Source organism: Nyctereutes procyonoides, unplaced genomic scaffold (genome assembly GCF_905146905.1).
Source record: "Nyctereutes procyonoides isolate TBG_1078 unplaced genomic scaffold, NYPRO_anot_genome, whole genome shotgun sequence".
In the NCBI taxonomy this organism is placed as follows: domain Eukaryota; kingdom Metazoa; phylum Chordata; class Mammalia; order Carnivora; family Canidae; genus Nyctereutes; species Nyctereutes procyonoides.
Window position 1 is genome coordinate 2,416,216 of NW_026575140.1, and position 19,175 is coordinate 2,435,390.

General features: G+C 42.3%; 1 protein-coding gene across 1 annotated transcript in view; it reads right to left on the reverse strand.

The window, feature by feature from the left end:
- CDH8 (cadherin 8) overlaps positions 1–19,175 on the reverse strand; it is a 359,125-nt gene that overhangs the window by 200,293 nt on the left and 139,657 nt on the right. The gene's annotated exons all lie outside the window — the stretch shown is intronic.

Sequence of the window (19,175 nt, forward strand, 5' to 3'; positions counted from 1 at the left end):
CATAAAGATAACCCTTTTAGAACCTGTATTACTTAAGAATCCTGTGTAGTTTCCATTTTAAAGATACATATCAGATGCATGTGAGCTTGGAGAATAGGAAAAGGAAATATATCAGAGAAACATGAAACACCAGGTTAATAATATGATACAATATGTAGCATTTAAGTTTTGCAGAAGTACAACTGAATATACCTGAAAAAAAAATGGCTGCTGAGAAAAGCTGCATGAAAATATGAGAGGAATATATTTTATCCATTTCACCTAACTTCCCAGCATATAAAATTAGATTGGAACCACCAATTAATCATTATGTTTAAGTAATTAGGTCTTATGGATAATAGGAAAAAAAACAACAACACTTTTTTTCCGGATTCATTTTCTATTTGCTATTCACTCATTCATTCAGCAACTGAACACATACAGCTTGCCTGATGTGACGTACATATACTAAGATAAAATCTACATTTAAGAAATATGCAGTTTTTTGGTGAAAGAGAAGAGGAGGGGACAGACACACATGCAGATAGAAATTCAGCTGAATGCAAGAGCACTACATTCCCACCTCTCACTCACTCCACCGAGAGTGGGGTCAGGGATAGCTTTCGGAGACGTGTTGCATTTGAGTTATATTATTTTTTTAAAAAAAGATTTTACTTATGTACTTGACAGAGAGAGAGTGAGAGAACATGGGCATGCACAAGGAGGGGGAGCCGTGGGCAGAGGGAGAGGGAGAAGATGTGGGACCAGATGTGGGACCAGATCCCAGGATCCTGGGATGAGGGAGATGGTCAACCGACCAAGTCACCCAGGTTACATTATTATTAAGAACGGATAGAGTTTAACCCGGAGAAGGGGAGAGAAGGGACTCCAAGCAATAAGTCAGGCATCAGTAAAGGCAAAGTCGTCTGAGAGACTGTGAAATCCTGGGAACTGCTGGACCTAAGAGAAATCGGAGATGTCTTGTATGATAACAGGCTTCAAGTTCTGCGAGGGCAGGGCCAGTGTCCTTCATCCAGGAAGTGCCAGGCACATAATAACTATCAGACATATTGATAACTGAATGAGTGGGCAAATGAATAATCTGATGATTTAAAGAGAAATGGTAGGTAAGCATCACAGACGAGTTCCCTAATAAATAGACTCGGAGATAGATCTCTTGAGGAATCTGTATAGGGGAGTTCTCTTCCGGTGATGTCTGCGGGGAGTCAGGTCAATACTGGGCAGAAGGAGCCCTTGGGCTGTGATGCCTTCACAGACTCCACTGGACAATCTACAGCAGGGGTGGTCACCGAGCAAACGGGGCCCGACCTTTAGACTCGAATACTGACCAGTTATTGGATGTAGGAACCCCTCTGAGAATGGAGCCTTGGCCTTTACCTGGCAGCTCTCTTCAGCTGGATGATCGTCAGCCCTGAGATGTCAACAATCAACACTCTCAAGCAGCATGGGGGAAGAGTGTTCTCAACCTGAAGGGCATGGAGGTGGAGGCGGGTCTGAGCAGCAGAGCTCCCTGTTTACTGAAATAGAATAGAGCTTTTGCAAGATTGTGCCAATCAAGACACTTTTAAGGGTACTAAATTATGGTCACTGTACAGAGTAATAATGTTTGTTGAGAAGTGGATAGTCCTGTAAAATTGAAATTTCTACTGAGAAGGATGATTCAGAGGTTTTACAAAATCTACCGTTAAGAAAAAAAAAAAGCAAACAAGAAAAAAAGCACCTAATGTTGGTTATGTAATACATTCCAAGTTCCACCAGACACTGGGAACAGTATCAAGGAGAAAATAAAAAAAATAAGACTCATCCTCACAAATACCTCATCAACTAGCTGGTGAAGATGAACACAGGGAAGTACAATATTTGTAGCGATTGGAGTATCGTGTGGGATGGAGAAGAACTGGAAGAAAAATCTTCCAGGTAAGAGGAAGAAAGTGAAGGGAATACATTTTAGGAGCAGGGATGATTGAAAAAAAAAAATCAGTCACCGAGCTAGTTTTGAGGAGGTAAGCTGGAGCACAGAATTCAGCAGTCATCTGAACGCCAAGATGGGGAATGTTGGCTTATCCTGTAGGAAACAGAGACGGTATTTCAGTTAGAGATCAGACCCGTGCCGTGGGCCTCCCCTCTATTCGCGCCCTTGCATCTAATTGGAGGCAGAGACATTGGGGGTTAGGCACTGGGCCCAGCTCTGAGGTTACAGCAGTAGGGCAGGTACCGGGTGATAAACCATTAACAATCAATACGGATCTCAACGCTCACTTTCTAGTTTTTATTCTTGCACTAATTTTCCACATGGTGTTCAAATGATGGTAGACTGGCTGAGAGGTAAATGGAACTCTTTCTGCAGCATTTCCTTAAGTCTAAGATTAGTTCAGAAGAACTTGAAAAAAAAAAAAGACTGAATCGCAAGAAACAGACTCGGGAGTTAGGGAGAGCTCATAGTTCAGAGACTGAAGAGAAAGGGTGAACTCGTCCATGCAGATGACCGTGAAACAACGGCTTTGCTTTATTGACTTGCCTCGCATGTTAATTTTTTTTTTTAGGAGAAATATTTCCCCCTCATAATGGAATGACACATCATCAGAAAAATAAAGTCAGCATTCTCTTGTAGCCACCGTCTAGGTACCGGAAACAAAAAGGTGAACAAGGAGTTAGAAATTTCTATCATCACTAAAATTACCTGCTAGTGGGTGACTCTGAAATTGAGAAACACCTTCACAGAGAAAAAAAAAAAACAGAAATCAGATTTCTGAGCAATGACAGACTCGCTGCATGTGTGTGTGCTGCGGGCGCGTTTGGGCAGAGTGATGTGCGGGTCGCGGTTCTGCAGATGGAATGCTTCCAGCCCGTGCTGAAGGAGTTACCCGTTTAACCTGCTCTAGCCTCAAACTTCTAATCTACTATATATATATCGGGATTATTTTGAGGGTTACACCAAATAATATACGTAGAGGCTGAGCGCACAAATGGCCACACGCTAAGCCCCTGGGTACCGACTCTGCCTACATTTTGGAATCTAGCTCAAAAAACACTCAGATCTTTGGGGCACCTTTCAGATCTACAGCATGGCAGCACGGGGATGGTGGCACAGAGGTGTCTTCTCAGACAACTCTTAGGCTAAGCCATAGTTCAGAATGACCACGTGGGTAATGCACATTTTTTTAAATTTTTTTTAAATTTTTTATTTATTTATGATAGAAACACATAGAGAGAGAGAGAGAGAGAGAGGCGGAGACATAGGCAGAGGGAGAAGCAGGCTCCATGCACCGGGAGCCCGACGTGGGATTCGATCCCGGGTCTCCGGGATCGCGCCCTGGGCCAAAGGCAGGAGCCAGACCGCTGCGCCACCCAGGGATCCCGGTAATGCACATTTTTAAGACGTAACTTCACCCTTCTCCAAAGAAACATTAATTTCTATCATAATTACTTTGAAGATATATTTCCATATTAAAATATATATTTTTAAATCATTCATACCGCATAAACCCCATGGAGATCATTTCTCCTTAAATGGAAGCTGGAGATACTTCCTGGGAAGTTTACTATTTAAACTACTAAGACAGAGGATGATCCTATTATCAATGTTTACTGTAACTTGATGATATCTTATTGTTCTATCACGTTACCAATCATTGAGGCAGGAGTAAAGGGCCAGATTTCCAACACTCCCAGGCTCTGGGATTCAGGTTTTTTTTTTTTTTTTTTTTTTTACACATCCAAAGACAACCGTTTCTCTTTTGCACACCTCAAAGTTCTGTGTAAGGATTAAATGAGATGATGCTATTAAGTAGAGATGAGTTGACTAAGAAGATATGCCTTGAGTCATACTATCTTAAACCAGGGAACGTGTATTATTTTTTTTTAAGATTTTATTTATCTATTACTTATGGGAGGTGGGAAGCAGAGGGAGAGGTGCAAGCAGAAACCACACTGAGTGCAGAACCCAACATGGGGCTCGATCCCACCCATGACCCTGATCGTGACCCGAGCCAAGATCAAGAGTCGGACGCTCAACTGACTGTGCCTCCCAGGCAAGGTCCTGGGACACTTGGCTTTCTAGCTATCTTCAACTTCTCTCAGTCCTGTGTCCTTGACCAAAGCAACAAAACTTTTCTAAGCTTTGGTTTGTTTCTTAATCTGTAAAAAGGAAGCTGGCAGTAACTGCTGCCTCCCAAGGCTGACTGAGATAATTGAATGTCATAAGTCATGCAAAGAGTAATGAAGAGTTATTGACCATGGACCTTTCCGAGAGCCTACTGTCGCTGTTACCCCACGGACACCACGTGTGTGTACACGAGGGACTGAATCACAACCAGAGTCTGATCATTTTAAGTGGAGGTGGATGGTGTAGTCTGTGAGCGTAGTTTTGCCTAATTACTTTCATCGCGGTGGATTTCCTTAAATTTGAGGGGAAACACAAAAAGATGTTCCCAAACGTAATAATACGTTCGCGTCCTTAATAAGAACGTCAGTCAGAAAACGCACACACACACACACACACACACACACACACACGCAAGCCCACTTTCTCCCATCCAGGCCATCTCAACTGGATGGTACACAAGGGTGGGCTCGGAGAGAAAACGTGCCTCCAGGCAGCCAGCACGAGGCCAGGCTCCGAGCGCGCCATCAGCGCAAGTGTCTCGACGGCAGCTGAAGAGGCGGCGTTCCGATGAAGGCCGGGTGTCTCAGCCCACGCGAGTCCCACCCTCTGGCCAAGGTGGACTAACGAACCCCGCTGGGCCACGCGGCCCGGCGAGGGGGGCTTTTACCCGCATCCTCACCCGTCATATCTCTGCCCGATGCCCGGCTTCCTGGGAAACCCGCATCCTTCACCCTTCAGGCATCTGGAAATGAAAAGGCAACACTCCTTCCCGTCAAGGATAATATTTCTCCTAATAGTGATTCAAGACTGTTGATGCACCTGTACGCTGGAAGAGATGCGTGGAGAGGTTTTGTGGATGCATTTGTCAAGTGATTACCCAGAGGGGGGAAAAATGGATGCTTTGAGGTTAATCTTGCAGCAGAAAAGATTGCTAGGCAAGCCGCGGTGCAGGCTTCTCCGTGGAAATGCATGCAGAATGCAGACCACAGAGGCAAACTGAACAGTGTAAACCTTGCAGGATAATGTTCCTTCAAAGCGGCAAGTGTTGGTGTGTGATAAATAGGACCCTGCGTAATACCCAGGAAATATAACAACAGGATTCTCTGTTTGTGTTTTCATTTGGAACTGCTTTTGTCCCTTTGTCGAGGATACAAGAGACTCATTTAGCCAGTGACTATAAATTTGACACTGTGCCATTTCTCCAAGAAAGCCCCTATTATGATCCAACTTGATGCTGATCCTAATTATAATAATATAGCTGTTGTATTTCCAGCTGTTGTCAACAAAAATGATCCCTGTCACCACAATGCATCCTGCTAGTATCAATTCAAGTACGACGACGTCAATTCCAAGGTGAATTCTGTTTTTAATAAGCCCATTTTTCTGCATTTAGCTTCTTGGGTAAGTGAGATTTGCCAATGCGCGCTTGGATTTTAATTAATATAGGGCTCATGGTATCCTTTGCCTCCTGCCACACCTGAAAGTTCCCTCCCATTAACAGCAGGACCCGCACAGCTTCCCCCTGTAATGACAGCCAACACTACAAGCAAAATTAACCATCAAAAATTTTACACTGTCAGGTTAGAGGTTCCGGTTTGCTGACAAACTAAGATGAAAGGCCTTCGGGAAAATAAGATGTTGGGTCTGGGTAGTGCAGCTCCGTTAGCTAGACTATACTTTTTTATGAGCAAGTCAGCACACCAATTCTGCACATTATTCAGAAAGAAAAATGCTGGTGCTGACACCCTGAGCAGGAAAACAAAGGTTTGGTGCAGCGTGAAAATGTGCACACTGGAAAAGCTAAGACTCTTATGACGAGAGGAACACAAACCCCATTTGCAAAGAGTCATCTGCAATACGTTTTCGGAGAATAAGCGCTCTGTTAGCAGCTGAGAAAATAAAGCAGCAGAACCTTTGCAATAGCCGGAATTCGGAAGGCACATGCTCTTGGCCTCCTGCTATCATCTTCAAACTTCTGATCTGACCTGCCGGCTACCCTGGTCCGAGTTCGCTGTGCACCGTCTGCGGACAGAGTGTCTGGCATCATCATCTGAAGATGTCTCGGTTAAGCATTCACACGTTCCAAAGACCGTCGCCCGACCAGGTCACAGCAGCGATGCAGCGGGCATTCGTTATTCTAATGAAACGAAGCCCTGGGCCCATCTTCGCTCATCCTCCTTGTCCGCTCCCCCAGTACTAGGCGATGCAGGAGGTAGCGGGGCCCAGGTGTTGCCATGGCAACCTTTTTTGGTTGTTGCTGAATAGCAGAGCCACGGTTTCTCAAGGCCTCTGCGTGACTTGTTGACGTTTAAATCATCGCTTACTAGAAGCTACGGCGTCCGGCCCCGGATGTTTTTAGCCGTGTCACACGCCAAACCCATTGGTTTCCACTTTCATGGAAACGTGCCCTGGGATGCCCCGGTCCATGACTGGCGGGCCACTTCTAGAGGGTGGTCGTTGGTTTGTTTTGTCCCCCCACCTCCGCCCCCGTAACACGAGGACACAGACCTGATATGCTTACGGGAAAGCGGACAATAATTGCAGGCAGCCGATGCGCTTTCCTTTGCATCCCTCCAAGTGACACCGGAGTCAGTACTTTCTCCGGAAGGGCCTCGAGCGAATCCTCCCAGTGCAACGGTGGCCTAAATCCTTACCAGTATTTTTTTTTCCCCTCAGTTTTGCTGTTTAATTATAGAAGACACATGCCAGATAGCCAAACCTCCAAGGGACGCCTTAGAGGATCTTTGGAGGATGAGGAGGATTAAAGATGGATCAGTAAAATTTATGGCTTGCTTTTTTAACCCTACCTATGGAGTATTCTTTCTCAAGCAAGCTCTGAGGGGAAAGAGTGAAATGTTCCATCCATAAGCAGAAAGACAGGATTTCACCTCCTTCTAAGAATTTCTGCTCTGAACAACCATCGGTTCACTAGGGAAGTTACGGTCAGGGTGATAATAGAAGATCGGACCCTTCTCTTTTTTTTGGCGATCAATCCTGCGATTCATAAAAGCCAATTAGACAGGAGGCAAAGGCAGCACGTGCCTGCCATTTCACTTCAGAAACTGGTCTTTGAGACACACACCTCACAAGGAAATCCTAAACCACCACGTCCCCCTCCATCATCTTCTGCAAAGGCCCAACCATGGCTCACTGGGTGTTCTTCTCGCGCGCCAGCTCTCAGCCTGTAGTACGACGTGGCTGCCAAACTCTACATGCTCCAAATTGAATTTATTGTGGGAACCGGGACAGATTCTTAACTGCAGTCAGGCGGATGGACAGCACCGAAATGCACCCTGTCATTTCTCTGGCTCTATGAGTCGGGACATAAACCGGGGAAATAAAATCCCGTTTCCATATTTCATTCTGGAGCATTCAGAGGAATAAGCAGTTTCGTGACTTAATGAAACGCCCATCCACACTTGACACCGTGTTTATAAAACGAGCCCGAAACTTTCTGGAACAATTAAAACACTTCACAGAAAACGCGTTCGGGCACACAGATGTCTTCCATTCACCCATGCATCATCCCAGCGAACATCTGTAATGCGCACTGGGTGAGAGAAGTGAAAGAAACTGTATGGAAATGTGTGACTGTAAAACCTCAGCCATGTTTACTATGCACCGGAGGAAAGTGCCTTCTGCATTTCCCACAAACAGCGCCAGTAGGGTGGCCTACCCACTGCTTTTGCAAACAGATAATGAGGACGATTGGAGGCCTGGTTGTGAAAACTAATAAGCTGTCTGTGTTATAGTTCCGTGTGCATAACTAAACCCTTTCAGAATCAGAATGATTCTTATCATACAATGGGACCCAAAAAAGTGTGTTTTCTTTTCTTAGGCTGCCTATTGCCAGCAATCAAGCCTTTGCTGATCGTTACCTATGGAATGAAATCCTATAAATACCTAAGAAGTAAACTAGCATCATTTAAGCTCTAGACTGGCAGCTACTTCCATCCTGACCTTGCAAAATTATGCTGCCAGTGGCTCTGCAGGTGCCTTCTACAGTGTGTCAGGATTGCAGCGGGTGGAAGCTTCCTTCACTGTATTTTATCACACGAACTCCTTCGTTCACTCACACAAAGGCCATCTGCATCGTAGGCACTGTGTGCTGGGCTCTGAGTCAGGTGTGGAAGGTACAGGGATGTGCAGCCCTCAGAGCTTCTGTCCCAAGAGCGTCTGAAGTTTATTGCAGCACTGTTTTCACATGGCTTCACCGTCCTACAGGAAACTGCAAATCTCTGTTAAATTTGTTTCTAGAAGTCACCGGCATGGTGTAGTAGAAAACAGGTATGTGCTCTACTTAAGACGTCAGAGGTTTAATTCACATCCTCTTATTATTAGACTGAGATAATACTCTTCACTAATGACTCGTCACTGCTACACAGCAAGGATTTTCTTTTTGATTCTTTACATCTACGAGACTCAGTTTCCTAAGTAAGAAATGGGAATACTACCCACACCCTATTCTTACTCTGCTCCCCATGGATAAACAGTCGGTATTCCTTGGGTGCGGGGACATTGCATTGAGCTGCGCCCCTGGCTCTCTATGACATGCGACTTTATGTATGTTTGATGAAGGATGAATTTGAGCTTGAGAGGCATGAGAATAAAATTATAACCACTCCGGTGGCTGTTCATTTTTTATTCTTTTAGAATGAGCTCAATTCCCTAGTTAAAAGCCAGGACTTTTAAAAATGGCAGGTAGTGTGACTACGACCCCTTCCTTTCCACCCCCCTCCAACTTTGCTTACATACAACTGACCAAAAAATCATAATATATACATAGAATGGCCTACAACTTGATGGTTTGATATACGGACACATTGTGAAATGATTACCGCAATCAAATTAATTAATATATTCCTCACCTCACATGGTTACTTTTTCCCCTCCCTAACTGAGAGACAAAATGAGTGAATCTCTTACCAAATTTCCTACCTGACCAAGTGAAAAACCACTGAGCCATTGAGCTAATGGGAAGTCAAAGTCTTAGACAAAAAAAAAAAAGGCTTAATTAGGCAATCATTAGAATCATTAGAGACCTTTGATTTCAAGAAGATTTTTTTTTTAAAAAAAGCATTCACTAACTCACACAAAATATGCCATCCCATATGTGCCACCATCCATGATGTCTGTAGCTAAAATAGAGGAAAGTTCGGGTATCTCCTATTTGGGCACTTAATTATTACAGTATATTTGTACTGAGCTTCTATTATGTGTCAAGCCTTCTTATTAGGCACCTATGAGAATTTACAGTTTCAAGATTCTTGCTTTTTTTTTTTTTTAAAGATTTTATTTATTTATTCATGAGAGACACAGGCAGAGGGAGAAGCAGGCTCCATGCAGGGAGCCTGACGTGGGACTCGATCCTGGGTCTCCAGGATCACGCCCTGAGCTGAAGGCAGACGCTCAACCGCTGAGCCCCCCCCCCCCCCCCCCGGGTGCCCTAGATTCTTGCTTTCCTAAAGGGCAGACAAGGGGAAGGCTAGAAAATGACATGACAAATGACAAATGATGTGGTAAGTGTTGGATGCAGGGGAAAGAACCGGTAGTGAGTAACCCGGGAAGGGCAGCTAAACCGAAAAAGCAAGTTTTCCGGGAGAAGAGGGCATTGATATGGAGATGACAGTTAAGAACCAGGATGATCTGGGGTCAAAGTTCAGAGGCAGGGTTGCAAATCAGGAAACCCGGGGCCCTCAGGCCCTCATGAAGGAGGTTGGTAAATTTGGAGCTTATCTCAGGAAAACAGAACATTAGAAAAGGGATTATACATTCTTTTACACCAAAGGTTTCTAATCTTCCCCATGACTTTTTTTCCCCACACACACTTGCTCCAGTACATTCCTAGGATTCCCTAACACATCTGCCTAACTCGTTCACATCCAGGTTCAAGAATTAGCTGTCTCTAAGCTGAATTGTCCTCTCTTCTCAACGCTGAAAACACTTTATTTGACTGTCTCTGGGGGCTTCTTTTCCTTTCATATATAAATTGCAGTGGGTGCAGATTTTTTTCCCTGCAGACTGAAAGTTTCTGGAAAATAATATTTTTTTTCTTATTCCCTCAACTTTCCCATCTAATCCTCCTCTGCAGAATTAACCCATTCCTCTGTAATGTGGCCTCACCCTTTATTTATATCATAGGCAAGCCTCCGCATTATCCTAGTGGTACAAGTGCTAAGAACAGTGCCTGGTATAAAATATTTATTCTTCTAATCTTTGTAACAAGCCCTTGAACATCTGTTAAGATCATCTCCATTCAAACAGAAAGGGATAAAACTAATATCCAAAACCGGTTATACCTTCATAACTGCTATACTGCTTCTGATTTTAGATCTTCAAGTGCAGAGAACATAGCCTAATATTTTTATTTTTCTCACCAGCATCTCAGAAAGTGATATAAATATTTGTCAAATAGATAAATGACTAATTGAATGAACGGTTGTTTTCTTTAGGAAGACATATTCAAAGATTATGTGTAGGTTGATCCGTTGATATTCTGATTTGTTGTTTCCACTGTTTTATCTTATTTTCATATTTTAAATATATTAGAAAATAAACAGTAGGGATTTTTCCTCTTCTTAGGAGGTGAGTCTTGATCTTGTCTTCCTAAGGATGGGCTCACTTCTGTGGCTGTAAACCAAAGCCAATATGATACCAAACCCTTATATGAGCTCATGAAAACTTCCTGTAGAAGAACTGATGGCCTGAAGACTTGACTTTAGGGATGAGAAAGTGGAAAGAGGAGGAGGTAAGATCCCTCCGAGGGACTAGGAAGAAGGGCAATGATGTTAAGTTCCATGGATGTCAAAATGAAGCCTCTTTAGGTTCAACAACCCTGCATTGAGGAAGACTGCGGTCACACCCATGAAGGCTAATCTGTTAGAGTCCAGGTCTGGAAATCAGGCCTCACAGACTAGCTTAACCTGGAGTAAATGAGTAGCCTCAAAGCTACCTTCCAGGCAGGGCAAGCGTAGTCCTAGCAGAGAACTGGACTAGGAGATTTGACTCAAGCATGAATCAACGAAATCATCTGACAGTAAAGTGCAGTAGCAGTGCACAGGGATGGGTGATGGGCGAGAGGACACTATGGCATCAGATGGAAAAAAGGCTAACCTCACCTTCCCTGCTGATGGAGCTTGAAGTCTGATAAGACCTTTCTCTTTTATAAGTAAATCTTCCTGGATTTGCCTATGATTCACAGAAAAACAAGGACTTTCTGCCTATCTGTGTTTAAGGAAATTCTACTTAAACTAGAGAAAATGAATGTGTTTAAGGAAATTCTACTTAAACTAGAGAAAATGAATAAAGAAAGCATGTCTTGAACCTTAGCTACTCATCGCTTGATGCTCCACTACCATTAAATAGAGAAGTTCTTCAATTCTTACGGGGGTAGAAATCAGCAACAGGGTACTACGGACTGCATCTTTGTGTTCCTCCCAAATGTCCATGTTGAAATCCTAACCCCCAGAGGCACACTATTAGGAGATGGGACTTTTGGGAGGTAATAAGGTCTTGAGGGTGGCCCTTCATACTGTGATTAGTGTCCTTACAAGAGGCAAAAGAGCTTGCTCCTCTCTCTCTCCTCTCCACCATGTGAAGACATGGCAAGAAGGCAGCCATTTGCAAACTAGGAAGCAGGTTCTCACCAGATCCTGGGTCTGCTGGCACCGTGATTTTGGACTTCCCAGACTCCAGAACTACGAGAAATAAATGCTTGCTATTACCCAGTCTGCAAATATCTGTTTTAATAGTCCCAACTGACTATAAGACACAGAATATCACCATCTCTTACTACCAGGGTCTAGGTTATAATTTAAGAAGCTATCATTCAAGTCCAGTTCCATCCGACCCAAAACCAACTCTTCTTTTACTGTATTAAAAAGGGGAGGGAGGAGGGAAGCATACAGCATCTTTATTCTGGTACTCGTATATTTTTAAATTAAACTTTACTTCTTATAAGCACCTTGACTTTCAATCTAAAAGAGTTAGATATCACTGGTCCTATTTTCAAATTCCAGTTGGGACAGAGACAGCATGACTATTAATTATCTTCAACTATGTGCTACATACTTACTATGCAGTGTCCTTCCTGTGCTCATTTTTAGACTTCAGATATACATTTTTTTTAAATTTTTGTTTATTTATGATAGTCACACACAGATAGAGAGAGAGAGAGGCAGAGACAGAGGCAGAGGGAGAAGCAGGCTCCATGCACCGGGAGCCCGACGTGGGATTCGATCCCGGGTCTCCAGGATCGCGCCCTGGGCCAAAGGCAGGCGCCAAACCGCTGCGCCACCCAGGGATCCCTAGATATACATATTAACTGATATTGCTGCCTCCAAGATACTCAAGAGTGTGAGAAATGACACTCAACAAAGCTAAATGCGTGTACTGGGGCAGACAGCAAGTGAAGAGATACTATTCTAACTTACTCTTCCTCTTTCCTCAAACCCAAAGAACTCAATTCTGAAGTTGCAGCACCTTAGCATAAATAGTCAAGGTTAGCCACGTGGCTGAAACCTAACCATACAAGCAAGAGATTCATATACATATAATCCTTACAAATAACCAGTCTTGGCAAGAAAACTTCACCTTGAGGAAAACTAATCATCAGATTTGAAATCAAGTCAACTCAGGTCAATTCCTAACCCTATCCTTTGTAGCTCTGGTGCCATCAGCTCATTCCTGGATGCAGGAATTCGTGGCTGGCACTTAAGAGCCTGTTTTCTTTCCCCTAGCTCATATTAAACGATGTATGAGAAAAATAAAGAGACTTTCACAGTGGAACATGAAGACATGAAATGTGATCATGTTAAATAAGCAGGCTGTAGCATGGAAACAAAAATACTAGAAGAATGTAGTGAGACCTCGACACCTGTAAGTCTGGAGAGAGTTGGGGGTGGGGGGAAATGTACTGAAAAGTCTACATGCCTTAATTAAAATTTTGGCAAAAACAAAAGAGTATGTGAAAGACTAGGCATTGAGTTTACAAAGAAAAAAAATGATTAAGGATCTGCCAACATCTTGAGTGTTTTTCAAATTGAGAGGATGGAAAGAGGAACAAAGAGGGAGAGAGGGTGAGACAGAAACTGATTGATTATGCTTCTAGTCCTGAAGATGTGAAGCTGATTTTGATGTGGACCATACCTTTAAATGGTTCAACAAAAAAGCAGGAGGAAACTGAATTAACTTTTCGTCTTCTTCTCTATCTTTTTGTTTGTGACCTTCTCTCTCTTTATTCTCCCTTCCTTAGCTCCTTCTTAGCTCTACAGATGTTTATCAGTTGTTGGACACCATCAAACCATGTTTGGCCCTGGGATTTCAAAAACGAATATAGGTTTTCCACAGTCTCCGAGGAGGGCTCGTAGTCTAACAGGAGGAGAGTCATAGAAAGAGACATCGCTGCACAGGCTACGATTCAGCAGAGTGTGCGCAGAGGAGACTGGCTCCTAGGGAAAGGTGGAAGACGGCCCGGAGGTGTGGAGATGCGACCTCCCCTGACGACATAACAGGACAGGTAGCTCACCTTCAAGGGTACTCTGTGATTTCAGAATTCTAAGCTTACCGAAAGAAATCAACAAGAACATACATGTCTGTGTATAGTCACAGGATTTTTAAAATTCTATCCCCCATTTTTTACCACTTTAAAGTAAGACCCCTCCCAAAGTTGGGTTTTATTTAAGAAAGAAGAAGTAAGTCAAGACGCAATCACCTATTTGTACAACACATTTGGAAACATCAATATTTTCCTAGGTTTGTTTAAATTTTAATCATGATATCATGCTGAGAAATAGTAGCTTTGCTAGGTGCTCACAAAAGGTAAATGTGAACATCAGCAGATTTGAAAGACAGAGAATTTGGAGAAACATCAAAGAAAATCCCAACTTTGTTTAAAAAAAACAAAAAACAAGTGAAATGATAAAGCACCTCATTCAATTCAGTTATACTTCCACTCTTCAATTCTTCCTACTTAACATAGTTAAGAATCTTAAGTGGAATGGGAGAAAAGATGGTATACGTTTTCTTACAGCTGTGCCTTTCCAACTCTATTTCACAACATCTATGACTTTTTTTTTTATTTTTAACATTTATACTACTTTTGTGTTTACCCTTTGGGCTAATTTGCAGTTGACCCCAGTAATAGAGCCCTTTTAACCAACATTTTGTGACAGACATCATTGATTTAGCAGTCCTCCAGAATGCCTTAAAAATCAATGTGTTCAAAGAAGGAACTGATGGGACTTTATAATATCACATCTCGTTTTTATCACAAATTTCCAATTTACCAAGTTCCTGTCTCATTATTTATACCAGACAGGGCATGCTGATGAGATACACAACCCGTTCTGTCCCTTTTGGCAATCCATTTATAACTGAAGCACAATTAATATCTTTACAGCTGTTCTCCAGGCAGAAAGAAAAATGTGGCAGCAAGGATTTTGTACATGTTTGAGTATAAATGTGTGAAATGAGGAGCACCGGGATATGTCTCAAAACAGCGGACTCTGAGCTTTTCTTGTTTTTAAATTCTCCAGAGAAATATTTTCAAAACTCTGTTTCATGCAGGATGTACAGCTACCTATAGTAGCTCTCCAGATTCTCCAGGAAAATAATTGGGAATCTGGATGGTCATTAAATACTAACTTCACTCATGGCATCCCTTCAAAGGAAAAGCATAACGGGGAAAATCCACAAGTTTCTAGAAAATTCCATATCATTTTAACTACCATTATTTCCCATTCATTGTCAATGGCCTTTTCTTCCAAATATTTGTCTTTTCTTTCAATTAGATACTGATAATTACCTTCAAATATAGAAGAACCACTATATTTTGGCCCAAGAATTTACTTGGATTACCTCATTTAGATTTCACTTAAACCCTAAAACTTAGATTTAAATCACTTCTAGCTTCCTGAAAAAGAATAAGAATAAATAGATACCCAATAAATGTTTCTTTTCAATTCATTCATCTGCTCAATTACAGATAATTGATTCATAATTATAATAGCAAGTACTCCAGTAATTAGTACAGTACAGTAAACAAAACAAATGATTGATATATAGATAGGGAGGGAGATAGAAAATTGATAAATAGATGCATAAAAGTAGATAGATATATAGTCAAAATATTTGACTTAGTAATTCCACCTCTTTCAGGTTATCTTAGAGAAAGAATCCAAAATACAAGTAAGCTTTTTTTGGCTACATGTTGACAGAACAAATGAATACCTATTTAAAAACATTTACAGGAGCGCCTTGGTGGCTCAGGCAGTCGGTGCCTGACTCTTGATTTTGGCTCAGGTCATGATCTCAGGGTCATTAGATCAAGCCCCACACTGAGCTCTGCACTGGGTGTGGAGCCTGCTTGAGATTTTCTCTCCCTTTGTCCCTACCCCCCCACCCCTCCTCGCTTGCTCTCTCACTCAAAAATACATACATACATACATACATACATTTAGAATATCATCAATAATAGTTATAAGAACAAACCTTAAAATAGTCAAAAAAAGAAAATAAAATAAAATGAAAAGCTAAAGCTAAAGTAGGATATGCAATATGAAAATAACCAAAGAAAAATATTATTGAAAGAAAAAAAAAACAAAGAAGAAAGGAAAGGAGAGGAGAGGAAAGTAATGAAGAAAAGAAGATAAGAAAAGAGAAACGAAAAGAAACTAAAGTGTTTAGGTCTCTATCATGGGTTTCCATAACCAACTACGATCAGAAGCTGACTGATTGGCAGCAAAGGGCATGTACTGTGCACTACTGTCCGGGGCTGCACACCGTGTCCTAGGCTATGCCTTACGTGCTGTGTACTGCGTACCATGCTACACATCATGCACTACGTAATACGTACTACATTATTCCTACAGGATCAAAAAAAAAAAATCACCCAGAACTTAGCAGCTGTTTGAGAATCCCAATGTGGAGACACTCACTAGACATATTTTGAAACTATCAAACCAAGCACTGTACGTCAGAAAACATAAAGGTATCTAGTTTGAGAAGAGCTCTGCTCTGGGTGAATGATTCCTTCGCCAGGACCAGAATCTCTAGATAAGTGGTGTTTAAAATGCAGATGGATCCCTAGGTTCTACCCCTTGGGAAACCAATTCTGAATCAGAGGAGGGAGCAAGGAATTCACTCCACCACATGCTGGCCCCTGGGGGGGAAAAAAAAAGCTATTTGTGAGTTAGGAAGAGGAAGGGGTGCTAAAACCCTTTTAAAAGTTATATGTTATTTCAAGTTTTTAATTACAAAAGTAATACATGTTCACTGTGGGAAATACACCTTTTTTTTAGCAGGTAACTCAAAGAAACACCTGAGAAGCCACAGACACACGAAGGCTGGGCTTTTAGTACTGTGCAGAAAGTGTTAAGAAGTTAATTAGCACCTGCATTCTAAAGAGCAGTGAGTACAATGTAGGACGGATAGGGGGTCAAACCCTGTGAACAGCATCCAGGGGAGCCCAGCAAATTGCAAAAGATAACAGCTTACGCTTTACTTTGGTAAATATTTAAACCTATATATTGTAATTTTTTTTTCCTGCAGTACGAAGGCATCAGACGGTTCTAATTCTCTCTCTATGAATGTGTGTTTTTATTAACGGAAGTCAATGATGAATACAGTTGCTGATATAGAAATAATAAAAAAAAGAGTAGTCATTTGGAGAATTGTAAGCGTCCACTAGACTCTTAATTTACACAAAGAAGCCTGAAGTAGGCTGGATTCTTCAGCCGACCTTTACTGGTTGGCATATCCCCCAGGCAGGCATTGTCTCTAGAAGGAATAAAAACCTCTATAGCGGCGTCTTCCAAACCGTGAGCCACACAGCTAGTGGGGAAGTGCACTATCAACTGGTTCACGTGAAATCCTCAGGTCCCCCCCCACACACGGAATTTCACATGGAATAGCACACCTCGACTTGCCTATTAACTGTAATTACATAGCTGTGGGGTACACAGCAAGTTCTCGGTGCATTTACTGTAGCTGATAAAGAATATCAAATATCGTCTTGAACCAGTATGACAGGCCCAACTTAGGATATTGTCTCCCCAGTGAAGTGGTTCTATCATCGTCCTTAATTTTCCTCTTGAAGCAACTAGACACAACAGAGGTTAAAATAAAAGAAGTCTTGCTTAAGACCACACAGATCGTTGAGCCTCTTTTTTTTTTTTTTTTTGCCAGACCTGACGCCAGAACCTAAGGATACAAGATTAGATAAATAGGCACAGTCCTTGCCCCGTGGAACCTCTAATTTTACCGTGTTTGCGTGGACACGCTTGAAAAGCTCTGGCGAGGTAGGGAGTCAGGCTGGGTGACAGCTTCCATAGGTAGAAGCAGACAATCACAAGCTTGGAACAACGCCGAGGTTTTGTGTTTTTCTCGGAATATGTCATGCTGTTGCTGCGCTTCATTCCCTAATATATCAACATATTTCTTTAAAATATGAAGTAGCCTTGCAAATGTTCCGGTAACACCTCAGAAAGGTGTGTCACACCTCTCTCACTTTGTGTTCAGAATCTCCTGGCACACTCACCATGGGCTCCGAGTAGACACACATGCCATGATAGCCACCCACCGAGCTCGCGGTTTTCAAGCGTGGTCTCCAGGCCCGCAGCATTAGCCTCCTCCAGAACCTGTTAGACGTGTACGTTTCTAGCTTTGTTCGAAATCTACTGAACCACAGACTCTGGGGGTGAAGCTGTGACACTATTTTAACCAGCGCCCCAGGTCCTTCTGATGATGGAACCCCTGTATTAGAGATTAATAGCGGTCCTATTACATCAGATCAACATCCGCGTCTATGAGCCAGAAGAGAAACCCCTCATATAACGTGCTCATAATGCTTTAGCTTCTTTTGACGACCCCACTACCTTCTGAGTAAACTAAGACAATTCCGAAGCTTCTGATTTTATAGAAAATTAGACTGAAAAATCCCCCTAACGTCCTTGTGTTCGAAAATGGTTCGGGAAGTACCGATACCGGGAATACACACAGGTGTGCTTTTCAATCTTTTCATATGTGATACATTTTTAGTTTAGTGTCAGCAAGGATATAGTAATGAATCCTCCTGTTTTCATCTACTGCTTTCCAGGAATTATGGTATCTTACCACCAAATGGTAGGGTGTCATGATCAGAACAGCTTTTTTTTTTTTTTAGGATGGCAAATTAAGAAATAGAGGATGCAGTATAGTTTTCATGTTAATTATACTTTTTTTCTACGAAATTAATATAATACAGCTAAGCACAGTCATTAAAATTATATATTTCGTGAAAGTTGTTGAACGAGAATTAAATAAGAATACATTTCCAGGCCTAATTTCACAAACCCCTTAAGAAATGAAATTGCTTCTCCGAGCTCCCATAGTACATTAAAAGACTTCAGAGTCTTGATGACCACTCCCTGGCCCCCATTTATTATAGAAGGCACCCACATACCTCGGGGCTTTCGGGTGACTAAGAAATCTAGACATTTTGCTTATATGACAGTTTTCAAATAGCCTTCAAACCTAGGTCTAAGCACGCTTTAATCCATCATCAGGGAAATGGCCCCTGCTTGCTTGGGCTCAGCCCATTCCTCTGCACGTGCTTGTGCGGGCAACAAAAGAGGCAACAAGACTATGAGATGTGGACCAGAAAAAAAAAAAAAAAAGAATCCTCTTACACGTATATTCTTACAGTAAAGACGTTCCCCTCTCTCTTCATTAGATGACTACCTGGTGGCCAACCACCAAGAGCAGGTTCACCTCGACTTCCCTTCTGTGTCTGTCCTGTTGCCCCTTCTTTCTCATCCGAGCACTGTCCTAGATTTGGCGGGAAGCACATTGGCATAGATGATCTGTCTCTGGGCGGGCTTATAAATAATAAGAGCTGGAACAGACAGACTTAAAGCAAATCGTAAATCTCTGAATCTCTTAGTGCCATTTCACTGTTTGCAAGAAAGATCTGGAAAATGGAGGGGAGTCCTTCATTGAGAATAAGGTGTATATACACTTACCTGCTTCCCTCACATGACTGTGCTACCCTGGATCAATGCAATGGATCAATGCAATGCAATGCAAAGCAATG